Below are 14,372 nucleotides of genomic sequence, written 5' to 3' on the forward strand. Positions count from 1 at the left end.
AATGTTTCTGACCCAGTTATAGATGTTATTAGTTCTGCCTGGGCACTTCATAATGATCACTTGTTCTCTGCATTTCGACCAGTTGTGGGCCTCTGTCAGTTATAAAAAGAAATTTCTTTGATAACCTGTCAATTGGAGAGAGTATTGAAATCACCTACTATTAAAGAGCTTATGTTGATCTGTTTTTAATTTCGTTAGCAAGACTTTTGTGTGAAATTGGGTACATCAGAGATTGGCACATATATGTTTAGGATTTTAATGTCTTATTTTCTCCCATTTTATTGAAAATGGATTTTTTTTCTCACATAATACATCCAGATTACAATTTATCACTCCTTTAATCTTCGAGGTTTCTCTATACCTCCCCTCCCATACAGATCTTTCACCAGTCTCAGAAAACAAACAAACTTCTAAGGTACAATAATAAGATGAAATAAAATGTACAATATAATAAATATAATAAAATATGATGCAGTATAAAATAATTGAATATAGATTCCCAGGCACCAACGGGGATGACATTAGCTGAAATACCGAACAAAGGGAAGAAAGAACCTGTAGAGACTATATCCAGAGGTTAGGCACCAGTTGTGCCTTCCACCCACTTCAAAAATATTAACTCTGAATTCCTGCTGTCTAAAAGAAATGCAGGTACAAGGAGTAGAGCTGAGACTAAAGGAAAGGCTATCCAGAGACTGCCCCACCTAGGGATCCATCCCATCTGCAGACACCAAAACCAGACACTATTGCTGATGCCAAGAAACACTTGCTGACAGGAACCTGGTATATCTAACCTCTGAAAGGCTCTGCTAGAGTCTGATCAATACAGATGTGAATGCTTGAAGCCAACCATCCGACTAAGCCTGGAGATGCCAATGGAGGAGTTAGGGCAAAGACTAAAGGGGCTCAAGGGATTTTCAACCCCATAGGAAGAACAGCAATATCAACTAACCAGACCCCCCAGAGCTCCCAGAAACTAAACCACCAATCAACATGGAAGGACTCATGGTTCCTGCTGCATATGTAGAGGAGGACTGCCTCATCTGGCGTCAATGGGAGGAAATGTCCTTGATCCTGTGAAAGCTTGATGCCCCAGCATAGGGGAATGCTATGGCAGTGAGGTGGGAGTTGGTGGACGGGTGGGAGAGCACCCACATAGAAGCAGGGGAAGGGGGTTTGGATAGTGGGTTTGAGGAAGTGAAACTGAGAAGGGAGATAACATTTGAAATGTAAATAAATAAAATAACCAATAAGATAAATAATAGTAAAATATAATACAAGATAAAATAGACATAACAAATCAGAATAGGACAATGAAAATATACAAAAAGAAAAGATTCCAAGAAAACACATAAGAAACAGGCACAGACACTGAGACACACTCGTTTGCATATTTAGAATTAAGAAAACAGGGGGGGGGGCGGGATCTTTTATAACATGCAGTTTCTACTACCCTGCTTTAAGCTCTGGGTGGACTGCACTTCCAGCCACCACCCTGGTTACACACACGCATTCTCTTATTTTAATATATATATTAAAATAATAAATAATATATATATATATTAGCTCAATAGCCAGGGCACTCAAGGGTGGGCCTCCCACAGCTAACGTGCCCTTATCTTCACTCCCAGCTCAACACTTCTAAATCTGCCCTCATCTTAGTTGCCCAGTTACCTTCTCCTTGCTCAGCACCCTGATTCTGCCCTCAGTTTAGTTGCATTTTTAATCTCTTGCCTGCTACCCCAGGTCCAGTTGAGAAGTGGCCAATGCCCATTTCAGCCAAGATCTAACATGGTTGGTGACTCTCTCTACCTCCAAAGCATAGAATCCTCTTTCCTCCTCCTGTATCTCCTCATCTGCCTGCAAGGACCTGGAAGTCCCACCTCTTCGCCAAAGGCATCTTTAGTGATTAATGAAGAACCAATTGGGGAACAGGATCTTCATCATTCACATGCAGATTCCTGATCAAACAATCAGAACCACTCCCTACAATCTTTATCTGTAAAATGGTGCTAGAAGGTTCAGTGACTTGTGTAGAATTGCACATCTATACACATCGAGGTTTCTATTTCTTCAACGGGGGTAAGTTCATTAGCAGGTAGTATTTTATGACATACATTTATTTTTTTTACATATTATTATTTCTGTGTGTGAGAAAGACTGTATGTGTGTTGTGTACATGAGCATGTGTGTGCTTTCCCACATGCACATACATGTGCAAACATGCATACGAGAGTGCATGTAGAGAGAAAGAGGGAGGAGAATCCCATTGTCAGCAAGTATTGGCAAATGGTCCAACCTTATGATCACAGATGAGAGTTTCAGTGGGAATCCTTTAAAGCATAATTGAGACAGATTATTACTCAACATCCCTTTTTGAAGACAACTTTGGATTCTTTGAGTTCAACATACAGAAGCATGGAGGCTATTGCAGTATTTGAGGTGAACATTGGTGGGTGGGGATACCTGCTGAATGTATTGATACATGGGATGATATAAAGAAGTTCTCTAATTTGAGAAATGAAAGAGATTGTCATATTGATAAGACAGAGAACTCTAGGAAAATCAGTAATTGAAAATTTGCAAACTATTTTCAGGAATATGTGAAACACTTAAAGATTCTACACTTAAATTATTCAATTGATTATCTACATTTTAAACATCAATAAGGGTAACTGGTCTCTGATTTAAAGCACAGATATATTATTCCAATTGATGAAGTCTAGGGAGTAAATAGTGGTAGAGACCAATCTTTTCTCATGAGCTATTAATCCAGTCTATATATTCAGTCTATGTGGGTCTATGAGGCCATGTGAAAAATAATTGAAATTATAGTCAGAGAAGAGGGATCTAATTTCAATGCTCATTCTCTACTTATCCCAATTATCACTTAATCTGCATTTACAAATTAGCAGAATTATCTTTTGTCTTAGAATTCTCAATTAAAATTGGCCAGGAAACATTTGAAACTAATAGAATATAACATTTTGATTTAATATTTCACACAAAGTGTTACAGTCTTCTACAAAGACAGAATAATGTTTTTATCCTTTTTATTGGTAAAGAAATCAAGTCAATGAGTCTAAGTTGCTAAAATAAAGCTATATAATTAAATTTGCTTCCCTGAATTCTACAAATAGTCAGTAAGTGACTCTAAATGTTGGGTTCCTGGACAAACAATAATAACATCACCAGGAAAAGTGAAGGAAATGAAAATCCCTTGTTTTTCCTCAAACCTACTGAAACAATATCACATCCAGGACTCTGATGTTTACAAAGTGCCCAGCAAATTATGAGAGGCAAATGAGAGGTGCGTACATATACAAAGCATAATAATCTTGATTCTTCACTCTCCTCTCTGATATTTACCCTGTTGGAGTGGCAATATTGGCAAACTGAAATGTCATCAAAATCGAGACCATGTAAAACCAAGAGCAAAATCACCAGGTAACTGTGCTAATAACTACCTACTAAAAATACCCAGAATCAATGGCTTGGCAATAAGAATTACTTGAGATGCTCTTGATTTCTTTCTCCTATGTAAATAGTAATTGTGAAATTGAATTCCCATGGGGGCGATGGAGAAAATAGTGTTGAAAACTGTTCTGTGTGGGGAAAACATTATCTACCTACTAGAAGTACTTCTCTGGAAGGTCTTGTTCTGTGGGATTTCAGAAATGTCCATTCCATGGAATCTGAAAATAAAATCCCCCTCCCATTTTAGTTAAGTTCTTTGCCAAAAGTGAGCACATAGAAAAGTGTGAAATGAATGAATGAACATCTAACCAAGAAAAGGACTGGGAAGGGGAGTTCAAATTTTCTTTTAATTGTGCAGAGTTTATCCTAATTCATTACTTCTCTACCATCCTTCCAATGACCTTCTACACTACCATCTCTAACATTTTTCTGCATCATGAACTTTCCTGGGCATTTTTACATACATTAGAGATGCCCAGTACTTGCTCCATAATGTTACTCTAAATTTCTAATTTTACTATTATGTAGAATTTATAAGAATAAAAAAATATGATTTTTTTGGATTATTCACACAAAATCATGTTATACTATCTTCCAGACCTCTAGATTGCAATAACTTTTGAACTACTCAACTTCAAGTACCTATCAGCTGGCTACCTTCTAGACATGGTCATTCCTTAGGCTTCTCTAGTCTAAATAAACCAGATATTATACTTTCTCACCCCCAGACCTTTCAGTTCTTGTCTGAGTGGTTCCTATACTAAAACTATAATGAAGCCCCCATACTGAAACTATTTCTACTATTCAAACACCTTTGACAGCCCAGAGATTTGTACACTTGAAAATCAAGAGGTCATTGAAGGATTTTTTTTTTTAAATTCTAAAATCAAATGAAAATAAAATCACAGCTTCCTAGAATAGAACTTCAAATTCAAATTAAGATAGAGTGGCCTGATGCAGTGCTAGAATATCTCATGAAGGACATTCATCCCATCAGTATTCTAATTAGCAATGAGGTATCAAGTAGACAGGAGGGGCCATAAAATATAGTCCATCCTTTCTTGTCTTTGAAAATCCTCTCGACCTATTATGTGCCTCTTGAAGGATTCACCTATTTGGTTGTTTTTGTCAAAACCAGTCTTTCCTCACCACCCCTTGTTCCTCAGTCTTGGGCATTTTATCCTTGTACCCAGAAGCTGTATGACAACACACAGGTACTCTCAGCACTGTCCTGTCGCTTGCCACGTGACACCAGAATTGTTCATCTTGGAAGAAACTCTGCTTTTGCTCGTCAAAAGATTTGACTCTCCCAAACTAAAATTTGATTATTGTTATCTAGTTTCAGAATAGTTTTGATTTTTTTCTTGTTTTCTTTTGATTTTAGAATAAAATTTCTGTTGAAAAAAAATAGACTAAAAATGTAAAAACCATTGATGAAGAAGAATCTCCTGTCCCTGAACATTGTTTTTCTGTTTTTTTGTATTTTTAAGAAGAAGAGAATCTTACCTTCATGCTCTCTTTTCCAGAGAGATGCTTTCTCTCTATTCAAGCATAGATTGAGTGCATAAAGGAATGCCCTGCCCAGCTCTCCTGTAATGATAATAGAGTTGAGCAAGGCCAAATAATGGAGATGAAAACAAAGAGAATTTTGATGAGAAGCCAGGATTATCTGGTCCAATAATATATTATATGATCTTGAGTACATCCCCTAAGTCTTTAGGCATGTTTTCTTCTGATTTTAAGATGCTTGAAAATCTTCTGCAGAGCACAATTAAGTGTTTTATCTGGTCAGGACCCTACACTGTTAAGCATCAACAGTTGTTAACTGGTCCCTGTACCTAGTTGAAAGTCTAGCTCCAGGTCACAATTGTTTCATCTGGGTATGAGAATAAAAGAAAGTATTCCTCATACTGCTTTGAAAGACCTTTCTCATTCTCTGTTTTCCATAGAATGGTTGAATTGGTAGATGGGGCCTATCAAAGAAAGAAATTAGCCAAGTTCTTCCACTGAACTCTTTTAGAAGTAGGTATGTTGTAAAAAGCAAATGGGTTCAGTGGAAGAACTGGGAAAGAATTTTGAATGCCAATAACTGCCAGAGGCCACCATGACCTTGGTGGGAACAGACTGACATGACTCCTTCTCTTGGGACTGTGCCAGTGGACATGGGACTCCGAGAGTGTTGATGATTGCCAAGGGCATAAACCTTGTTTGTATAATAATGTTCATATTTTCACATTCTTTCTAGGAATGTCCTCCCTGATAACGTTAGTGTTTCTATGATAATCAGACAACGTAAGTCCAGGAGGCGAAGGTGTGACTAATGTCTAAGCAAAATGGAAAACACTGGGACCTTCAGGACAGCCTTAAATTTATATATTCAAAAATATATAATTTCCCAACTATGCAAAAATATAAGGATGTAATATGAATTGTATAAGGAGCTTCACAGGTCTGAAGGAACAGAGGCAGCTGCACTGTAAGCCAGCTTGTCAGAAAAATATAAAGGCAGGCAGATATGAAGACAGGCAGATTCTTGAGTTCAAGGTCAGCCAGAGACACAGCAAGTCCAGGTCCAGGTATGGTAGAAATGGTAACTTCTAGACAGGGTCCCACCCACCTAGTGTATCTTCTGTGCTTAATAGAGGCAGACTAGCAAAAAGCAAGAGCAGTTCTTTAGAATTTTTTTTTTTTTCTATTGAGAGCTGAGCTGTCTGGAGATCTCTAGAGAGTGAAAACAGCTAGTCAAAATAATTCTTTTCAACAGGATTTCTGACTTGGTTCTAATTTCTAAGAATTACTCAGAGAGCTGACACAGCTCTTTTCGAATGCTTTCTAGCAGCTCTGCAGAGAAGGCCGTCTGAAGAGTGAACACAGCTCTTTTAGAATTTCTCTGGCTTTCTGATTTAGATTGGAAAACCCAAGCATTAATTTTAGTTTTTGCTCACAGAATTTCTGACTTGGTTGAGGGAAATCTAAGATTTTTTTTTTTTTAATAGCTGCTTTTCTGACTTTGGTCAGAATGTCCATGAGTTATCCAGAGAGCTTTAGAATTTTTACTAATAGACAGAGCTATCTCAACCAGAGACATTTTTAGAATAGCTAAAGAAGCTATATAGAGCAGAGCAGAAAACACACACACAGAGAGAGAGAGAGAGAGAGAGAGAGAGAGAGAGAGAGAGAAATCTGGAAAGTCATCTTCTCTGCAGAACCTAGGCTGCAAGCTTAGACTTACGACTTGACTTGGGGTCATTTGTTTTCAAGGATATCAAACACCCTTTACCCAGGAACCTTGACCTAACCTAGGCTGGTCCTTGGCAAGTAACTAGGTAAAGTAAGTTCAGAGATGTTGTTTTTGATGTAGGATACAGTATAGATTAGATCAAGAAGGTTGGGAAGTGATATATATATATATATATATATATATATATATATATATATATATATATATATATATATATCAATCACTGCAATCCCTGTCTTATGGATATAAGACAACTTGATTGGCACTAGTACCTAGAGAACCTAAAGCAGAAGAGAGGGGAGCACATGGTGAGTGTTCCTTCAGGCATCTTGCAGGACAGAAGCATGCTCCATGCACAGCTGCATTTTGAGCAAGAGAAAAAAAAAATAACAAAAGGAGAGCTCCTAGGATTTCTTTAAGGTAGATACTGAAAGAGTGGCATCCCGGAGGAAGCTTCCCTAGAGGGTACTAGGCAAGAAGAAAGGGACTGGAGGAAAATGGAAGAGCAAAAGCAAGCTTTCCTTTCAGTTTACAGGTAATGAAATAAAGCATTAGAAAGGCAGAATGCACAAACTGCCAAAGTCACAGTTGGGGCATGACATGGCAGAATCTGAAGCTCAATTTGCCAATGCCAAGGCCCAATGTCTTAATTGTGTCCTTGACTTTCTTGAAATCCGATGAACACAGAGAGGCAGTAATAACAGCAGCAACTCCTCACAAAACCACACACTCCAGTGAGCACACCTGTGCACACATTACCTCATCCTGGCATTACAGTAGCCCTGATTTGCAGCAAGGAAACACGTTGGTAGGTAAAATAATTTGCCTTTGGTTATACAGCTGGTAAGGATTTGAACCCCAGCATGCTGGCTCTAGCCCGTGTTTTTGAAATAGACCTAGAGAAAGGAGGATTGAGAGATGATGAGGAAGACGGCCAGACTCTCCCAGAAAACATAGTCAGAGAACTGGAGCCAAGCGCTGGCTTCCTTTGCGCTGTTACCCTACCTTGAATTAAAAATATGACTCTCCATTCCTCATTTGCTTCACTCTTAAAACATGGGGAAAAACAAATCCCTAAGCTAAAAACCAAACTGTAATTAGGATCCTTATCTCTGGAATTCAGAACAACAAAAAAATTAAAAAGTAGTTGAAAGAACTCCTTTGAAATGTAAAGGCAACTATTTCAGATTACAAAAAAAGTATGCTAATTAAAAATGATTGATATGTTATTTTGGTAGTGACTCTTGTTACCTTGTTTCAGTTTTATTCATTTCTTGTTGACTAATGAGCACATTGAAACGAAGAGATGGGCTTAGATTGCATTTTAATTTTCTTGAGGATTTCCTGTGTGTTTATGCTTTACGTTAGCTGTTAAACAACCCCTCAAGTTTACCAGTACGTTTCTGATTAATTTGAAACTAAAAAGACAAAGAAACGAAAGGAACTTCTAATCTGGCTGAGACACAGGGCCTTGTTTGTTGGTGCATGCTGACTGCTCAAATTAATGGAAAATTTCTTCCTTTAATAATAAACAATTATCATGAAGGGAGCAGAATCACCCCTGGGCAAGTACAATCACTGATGGATGGTGGGAAAGGTCCTCAGAACTAAAAGCTCTCGTGGTTTTTGGTTTTCTGGTGTTTGTTTGTTTCAGTTATCAAAATAAGACTGAAGGTAAATGTTGACCCCCAACCCCCATCCTACCTGGGGCACTTATTCTGTGTTTAAGATTAGCCTTGAGCCTTGGCAACTCTGAGTCTCCAGAGCTTTATGTGGAATTTTCGGTTACTTTCTTCAGCGAGGTGATGTGAGATCATTGAGAGACAACGTGGGGAGTGTGCCATTAAAAATGGAACACAGAACTGGGAGGTGACTCAGTGACTGAGGCACCTGATTGCTGGGGGGTTGGGGGAGGGGGTGTGACCCCATGTGAGTGTGGTCATATGTCTGTAATCTAAGTTTTGGAAAATGAAGATGGTGAATAAACCCACCGAGCTCAATAGCCATCAAGATATGGAGAGGCCATGCATCTTTCTGAGAGACTCAGTGAATAGGATGAAGAATTACAATGGAAGATAAATGCCAACATAGGTCTCTAGCTTCCACATGTGCATGGATACATGTGAGTACACACCTACACATTGTGTGTCCACATAAACTAAGCATGTATACCCAGGCACACCACACAGATGTGAAAATGGAAGAAAATCAATCAATCGATAATGTAAAATGTAATACTGTATATGTATATGTATATGTATATGTATATGTATGGAACTTGTGGTAAAGTAATTGCAGGCTAAAAGAGAGGGGCCCACCTTCACTTTCCAGGCCACCATGAGGGAAAACAGTGCTAGCAGGGAGGTCCAATGTTTTGACAGTATAATATACTATTGCCATCTTTGACACACAGCAATATTTGTGGCCTGAAAACCTCAAGTTGGGCTCTCATACTTGTAAAAATACCACAGAACTTAAAAATGACACAATGTAGGCCGGGCGTGGTGGCGCACGCCTTTAACCCCAGCACTCAGGAGGCAGAGGCAGGCAGATTTCTGAGTTCGAGGCCAGCCTGGTCTACAAAGTGAGTTTCAGGACAGCCAGGGATATACAGAGAAACCCTGTCTCGAAAAAAACCAAAAACCAAAAAACAAAACAACAAAAAAGACACAATGTAACCAGAAGAACCTGGAGCAATGTACTCCAAGTGACAAAAGACCCTGACCTCCAGCCTATATGACTGTGCTCAACGCTACCCATCATGCTTGAAGGACAATGGAAAATGTCATTGACAATTTTTTAACAAACTATTTTTCTAGGAGCTGGAGCGATGGCTCAGTGGTTAAGAGCATTGGTTAGTTACTCTTATAGAAAGCCCAGTTCTGGTTCCCAGAACTCACATAGCAGCTTATTACCACCCATAACTTCAGTTCCAGGGGATCCAACATCTTCTACTGGCCTTCACAGGTAGCAGGCATACATATGGTATGCATATATACATGCAGACACACATCTAATACAGAAAATAAAAACAAATAGATCTTTAAAACTACTTTTTCCTTGGGCTGGAGAGATGGCCCTATGGTTACGATCAGTAACTTCCTTTCCAGAGAACTAAGGTTTGAATCCTAGCAACCACAGAATAGCTCACAACTGTCTATGAGAGTAGACACTTAGCCCAAGTAACTTCTCCTTCCTAGCTTGCTTTGTCCACTGAGTATTATCAGTGTCTCCCATACATATCCGAGTGTAGGGCAGTCCACAAAGAATGGCCAACAAAGCAGGGCCTACCCTAAAGGAAACTGACTCTGTCTTCTATAGCAGCCATCAACTACTACTAGCTCCTCTGCTGGCATGGAGGACTCACATCTATGCTGTGATGGTGGGTGGCTTGATCTTGTGCTGGTCTTAGACAACTGTGGTTGCTGTGAGTTCAGAAACAACAATAGTTATGTCATATCCAGAAAGCAGGGTTTCACCCAATCATGTCCAACCTCTGGCTTTTCAATCTTCTCAACATAGAATTTTTTTTTTTTTTGAAAAAAGAATGAGTTGTATGATTATGATGAAAATGAATATGATGAAATAACTATTTCTGGCACTGTAGAAAAAAGAAATCAGAACAGAGGATTAATATTCATGACGAATGGTTGCGCAACATGCTGTCCTATGCTTGTGGCTTTATTTACTGGAACCTCTCTATAGTCCACATATTACCATATTACCATTCTAGAGATCAGAAAACAGAGATAAAAGGGGATAAATCTCTTACACAGGGAACAAATGACAGTTTGAAAGCCTAGCCTCTAAAGTTGGTGCTTTGAACCCATTTTCCAGAGCTTTATTTCCCTGGTTGAGCATCTTTACAGACTTATCAAGACCAGGTTTCTTAGCCACAGCATTGCACCGCCTGATTCAGGTCTCTAGCACCGCCTGATGCAGGTCTCCTGTTTTCTGGATTTATTTTTAAATTTTTCTTTCTCCTTTTTTTGCTTGCTAGCAATTTGCAATGTAAATAGTTCTGAAGCAGGAGCATCATTAGTAATGTAGCATCTTAAAACAGTAGAGTCATTTGTTTGGGTATAGATACGTAAATTTCTAGAATGAGTTGTTAGTAAGTCAATCACAGCCCCATTTCTTTTCTTTTTTTTTTTTGCTGTAGAAAACTGGCATGAAATAACTATTGAATTCAGCCTAAACATTATTAGATCAAGAATGTTAGTACTTAAAAATTGTTTCCTGACTTTTAAAAATGTGTTTTGGTGTTTTCCCTGTCTAATTATCATCCTTTTCAATATTTATGTGTTAACATGACCTTTTTATGATTGAATGATTTCAGCTGGGTCTCAAGCGCTGGCAATATCATACTTTTAAAATTAAATTACATCGTAAAAAGATGAGTGGATCACATCACAAAAAGCAACAGGGTGGGAAAGGGGTCATCACTTCTGTCAGAAGCTCAGAGCCATTGCTGTTATAAGCAAGAATCGAAGCCCCCAAGGAAAAAAATCCAGGACACAGATATTATTTGAATTGTTACCTTGCACATGCTGGGTTTGGGATAACAGCATGTATTTCACATCATTTAACATTTTCAAAAAACAAAAACAAACAAACAAAATCAGGTTAAGGAAGGAAACATTTTCTACCTTAGAGATGAAATATGCTCACACAGCTCAGCATGAGTTCCCAAAGCTTTGGGATATGCCAGGTCAAGTCATTGTTTGCTTTGCAATGAACATTAAAGGTCTTCTTAGAATCAGACCTTTGCCCTGGGTGTGGTGTCCTTTGCCTTAGTTCCAGCGCTTGGGAAGCAGAAACAGTTGGATCTCTGTCAATTCAAGGATAACCTAGTTCATGTAGTAAGTTTCGGGAGAGTGTTGTCTTATAGTGAGACCCTAATTCAAAGCCAAACAAAAAGGAAAAAGGGCATTTCCCTGGTTGTTTTTCTAGCTACTCCATAACCGACCCCTGAGTCTCACTCATCTTGGCTGTCACAATGGCCATTTTAGATTCTCAAGAGTCTTTCCAAAAGACTACTCCAACAGAGTCAATGATGGCTTCTGTCTCAGGTTCCTACCAGGACTGATCAGGGTAAGACAGGTGCCCAAGGCCCTCACAGTGATGATCTCTCTTCACAGTAAGCTTGCCAAGCTGTCTGGCATACCACCTTAAAGTCTGTCATATGTGCTACACCGTGTAACAGTGGTTCTTCATTATTTAACTCTCAGATGAAAACTCATTACTGATTGTCAGTGATGTGTTTACCGTCATGGCTGACACTCCCATGTTTCTTATCTGAGGCATCAAATGTCATGGTAAAACGATGACAAGCTTTTGAATCAAATTCTATCTCTACTCTTTCCCTTGCTAACTGTGGGACTTTGCAAGTCACCTGCGTCGATATTTTCAGCTCAAGTTTCATCATAAAAGACATTGAAATGAAAAAAAATTGCTGTGATAAATTTTATATGGAGTACATAGTGAAATTGTATCTAATATACTTTTAAAAATAACTACAAAATTATTCAATAATAGTCAGATTAGTAATGATCAACTGTAAATGGACACTACACTGAGACTGAGTAGCCGAATGTTTTTGTTGATATGAAATATCTGTTTCCTGGTAGGTCATGTGCCTTTCATAATTTAAGCTCATATTCTTTGATTTTTCCTACTTAATTACATAGCTGCATTACCAAGGTACCTTTCCCTGGCCTATTTTCTGTGGCCTGTCTTGTTGACTCGGATGTCTTTACATCCATTTACTGCACAGATCTGTATTCTCAATGTGAGTCTCTCTGTGTTATTTGTCCATTTGTTTAAAAACAAGCATATCTTTGATTCCTCCCTTCAGAATGGACTGCTTCTTGCTGCCTAAGCCTCTGCTTGCCAGGGCATACACTTTCTCAACTCTGGTCCTTCTGAAAGGGTTTACTGTGACCTTTACGCACATCCTTTCTGCACACCCTTTAATAAAATATGTTATCTTTGGTCTCTTCATCTACACAACAGAAGGGACATGCCCAGGTACATGATTCCTACATGTATTGGAGTCTTCATTTGCCTGACTTCTTTGGAGAAGAAATACACAGCCCTCTTTTGAACCCAGATCTTAAAAGGCAGGAGCTAAAAACAAGTTCCACCTATAGGACATAGCCTTGACCTTGTCTTCCTCTTAAAGTTGAAAAGTAAAGTTGCTTCCCCTCCTTCCTTTCTGCTGTGAAGGTCAGAGAATTATAGAGATAAAGAAAAACTTTGCTACAGGTTATCCGTTTTCAGAGCCAAAGATAAACAGAGGCACTCCAAAGTAACATTGCTTTGCAAAACCTGCTAGTGATGGTTCTCCTGTCAATAGGCATGGAGCAGTGAAGCCTTTCAAACACTAAACCATTGTTAAATCAATAGGGAGAGGAAGGGAAGGCCAATGGAAGAAGGAAGGAGAGAGAGGGGAAGAAGGAGAAGAGAGAAAGAGGAGAGGGAGAGAGAGAGAGAGAGAGAGAGAGAGAGAGAGAGAGAGAGACTAAGAGCATATTTAGTAACAGTTCACATATCCCATGAAGCCATCAGAATCACCAACAAATTTAGCCTGGGAAACTAACATGGTACTGACTACTGATATCTCCAGGGAAAATTATGTTGTTTGTAACAAAAATGATCTCAGTTCTGCCAAAGCTGATGTTTTCCTTCTATGGCTTCTTAAGAGTAAAAGCAAAAGAAAATTGTTATGAATTCAGTCTTTGTTGTGTATACTCCCCTGGTATCTTTCTGTGCATTAGTTACTGACTTTTCATTATCAAACTTGTGAGGAGTTCAATAACTGGCTTACATTGCTGGGGTCATATAGGAACCATTTAATGTAATAATCTAGTGAGCAGCTATGGCCATAGCTCTAGAGATGCTCAAAATGTGGTTCATATACTGGGACAATATGTATCACTCCAGAGCTCATCAGAAATACAGGTTGACCTTCAGGATCTACACTGAAACAACAGACTCCAGTGGTGTGTGTACATGCTAAAGTTTAAGAAGCCCTGAAGACTAAATGACAGTTATCAAAGGAGATCAGAAACAACTTTAAACTGTGTGACTAAAGCAGGTTCACAAACCTCTTGGTCATGCCTTAGCAGACACTAATGAGGAATAACATGAGAGCATTGTGGGACTTGCGTGGAACAGTGTTGTGTAGATGCTTAATGAGTTCCCTGGCATACAAGTGTGACAGTGCTGGTCAGTGCTGTGATCAGTACTGATGCAGTGACATATGAGGAGTAGTGTTGACATTATGCCAGAACTTGGATTTGTCTCAGTTTGATTTCTAAGTCCATTCTTTCAAATATACCACATGGTCTTCTAAATCATGTGGGATTTCTTCCCCTTTCATTTATGAGTTATGAGATGAACAGAGATAACTCCGATCACCAGTAATCTAAGGTCAGGTTTGCTGAATTTTTGTGTCAGTGCCTTTCTCGTGTATCAGATTGCTTTCTGTATCACGTTTGTAGTCTATGCTCTTTTCTCTGAGGAAAACAACAATTTCTGTAATTATCATAGAGAACTGAAGAATGGAGGGTGGTTTTTCCCAGGTTCTCTGGAGGCACGGCATCCACCATGGTAAGCTAGGTAGGCACATCAGGGGAAACTTGGAAGCTCC

The 14,372-nt window shown here is 38.9% G+C and overlaps 1 non-coding gene across 1 annotated transcript; it reads left to right on the plus strand.

The window, feature by feature from the left end:
- Positions 1–6,339: 6,339 nt before the first annotated feature.
- Positions 6,340–6,398, plus strand: LOC115062793. The gene has a single exon (XR_003842720.1). It is a non-coding gene; the product is annotated as a U7 small nuclear RNA (small nuclear RNA).
- The last annotated feature ends 7,974 nt before the right edge of the window (positions 6,399–14,372 follow it).

Source organism: Mus pahari, chromosome 1, assembly GCF_900095145.1.
Source record: "Mus pahari chromosome 1, PAHARI_EIJ_v1.1, whole genome shotgun sequence".
In the NCBI taxonomy this organism is placed as follows: Eukaryota; Metazoa; Chordata; class Mammalia; order Rodentia; family Muridae; genus Mus; species Mus pahari.